Source organism: Malus domestica, chromosome 04 (genome assembly GCF_042453785.1).
Source record: "Malus domestica chromosome 04, GDT2T_hap1".
Classification (NCBI taxonomy): Eukaryota; Viridiplantae; Streptophyta; class Magnoliopsida; order Rosales; family Rosaceae; genus Malus; species Malus domestica.
In genome coordinates, this window is record NC_091664.1 from 23046074 (window position 1) to 23048786 (window position 2713).

Sequence of the window (2713 nt, forward strand, 5' to 3'; positions counted from 1 at the left end):
AGTTTGATCAAAGTCCCTTGACTTTGTACACCTCATTATATTACTATTAATATATATATTTTTATAGTTTTAACATTAATTGTTTAATATTATATGAGATTTATAATCCTATAAATTTAAAGTCCCTCATTATAGTACTATTAGAAACGGTTGCAATAAAAAAATTCAAACATTTTGATTGAATAAATGGATAAAAACTATGTAACAATAAGAAATAATAAATGACAAAATAATGCATCCATAGTGTTAAAAAAATTGGTACGTTTTACAAAAAAAATGATACATTTCATGTCACAGCCCGTCCCGAGATTTTCTTATTAAGGACGTGAAATGTCGGATTTGCCCTTAGCGGGGGCTAAGGTACGTGTGTGTGACATTATTTGGATTAATTCTATATAAGTTTTGGATTTAAATTTTAGTTTTATAAAATTTTGGTTAGGGAATTAGATGATGGAGGGTGAGGATTGGATGTTGGACCATCTAAACCCCCTGCTCTTTCTCCCTTCCCGTAGCACTCTCTCTCTCCTCCCTCACGGCTTTCTCTCTCTCTCACTCTCGAAGTGTACGGACGAGACCCAAAACCATCCAAAACTCAGTGGATCGAAGCAAACAAGGTAAGATTCTTCATCCTTGTGATGTTCTCAGTTGATTAGTGCTAGTTTTAGGACGTGGAACCTTCGATATCATGTGAACCCGAACCCCTCATTTTTTGTCACTGTTCATGCACACGTGAAATGCTGTGTTTCAGGGAATTCTAAGCTTATTGTGGGCTTAGTGAGGTCCCAAGGAAGCTCGAAGTGCTTCGTTTGAAGGTTTTGGACGTCGGGATCACTAGGTTCGATTTTGGCCAGTTTTGCTTGGAATTTTCCGGTGAGATTTAGTTGTTTTTGGAGCTTAAAAGTAGTGTATCGTGATTCTACATGTTTGGGGCTTCATTTTGGTATAAAATACGAAGAAAATGGTTGAGAAACGAAGGAGAACAAGGAGTTTCAAAGTTGGCCGGAAACCGGCCGTCGAAAAGTTCAATCCGGCGAGCCGAGGTTAGGGATGATGCGCGTGGGGGCGCGTGTCCCCGTGCCTGTCCCGACGCGTGTCCCCTTGCCTGTCCCGGCGCGTGTGGCCTCCAAAAACTTATCTAAAAATTTCTCGACGTCCGTGACGTCGAGTAGGTCGATGTGGTATATTCATATACCCAAATTGAGCATCGTATGAAAAGTTATTTCGAATTGTTGGTTATGTGTTTAAATTAACGTTTTTATAGTTGTTTCGCATATGACACCTATCCCGAGGACGAGCACATCCAGGGACGTCACGGGGGTTACGACCCATCGACTTACCAGTGAGTGGGCAGTTTTGTTTTCGTATTACCTATATACTACTGTTTTTCCCAGAAAATGCGTTTATATGAAAATATGATTTAAATTGCCATGCATGTAATTGTTGAGTTATGAATTGATAATTGATGCATATATATGTGTGAATTGGTGTCGTGGACGCACATGTGAGTATCAGGTGAGTTTATATGGTTTATATGAATGAATGATGATGTGATTGCGTTGTGAGCTCATAAACTGCACCTTTCGTATTAGTGCTTATAGTATTCACCGCACCGCACACTCGCCTTGGATCCAAGTAGGTGGATGTCGTACAGACCACTAGAGGTGGTTCCGACATGCCAGTCGTACAGACCATTAGAGGGGTTCCGACTGGTGGGTGACTTTAGATTATGTGCACAGATGATTGATAAGAAAAGCACTAGAGCGTATTATTTCACCATCTTAGTCGTACAGACTACTATAGGTAGTTCCGACTTATGTGCAGTGTAGTGCCGTACAGGTCACAGTTGGTGACTCCGGCACGGCCGTACAGGTCACAGTTGGTGACTCCGGCTGGATGGGATATTGAGCTATAGAATCAGCCGTACAAGACCACTGCAGGGTCTCCGATTGATTTATTATTTCACCTGAGTTATATTGATGCATTCATATTATATTTTGGCATGGCATGGCATATTCTTTCTGAGATGTTATGTTGATAGATGGTAAGCTGAGTTTTGATGATTTATGTATATATATATATATGTTTATATACTATTTTTCTGGGAAAGTATACAGGTTTTACGGTGAGGGGTTAGAAATGTTTTAAATGAAATGTTTTGGAAAAATCTTTGGTTTTACTGACCCACTCATCTTTGTTTTGCGCCCCTCCAGGTTCTAGTTAGCAGTTGGTGGCTCACGAGGTCTTTTTCGGCATTTTGACAGACGTTCTGCATGTAGGACTCACCTGCGGGTGTTGTACTTTAATTATGGTCCTACTTGACTGCACTTATACCTACGCTCTGAATTCGTGTGTTTTACTTTATAACTCTCTCTTGTATGCTAGTAGGTTATGCTGCTAGTGGTTGGTTTAAATTCCTTCATATTTATGTTATATCTTGCTTCCGTGTCGCACTTTTGGCTACGTCACACTCACGTGACGGCCAGCACGCCTTGATTCTAGGATCGGGGTGTGTCATTTCACATATAACAACGTGGTACATTAATAAAGAATAATGGGTACAATATAAATAAATTAGGGTACAAATAAAAGATTAAAAAATTATGAATACAAATGAATTTTTAAAAAATATGGGCGCTAAAAGAAATTAATATATGGGTACAAATTAAAACTAAAAAGAAAAGACTACAAATTTAAAAAAAAAATATTGCAAATT

The 2713-nt window shown here is 39.0% G+C and overlaps 1 long non-coding RNA gene across 1 annotated transcript; it reads left to right on the plus strand.

Moving 5' to 3' along the window:
• Positions 1-746: 746 nt before the first annotated feature.
• Positions 747-2417, plus strand: LOC139195188 (uncharacterized). Its single transcript, XR_011579822.1, has 3 exons — positions 747-870; positions 1262-1339; positions 2211-2417. It is a non-coding gene; the product is annotated as an uncharacterized lncRNA (long non-coding RNA).
• The last annotated feature ends 296 nt before the right edge of the window (positions 2418-2713 follow it).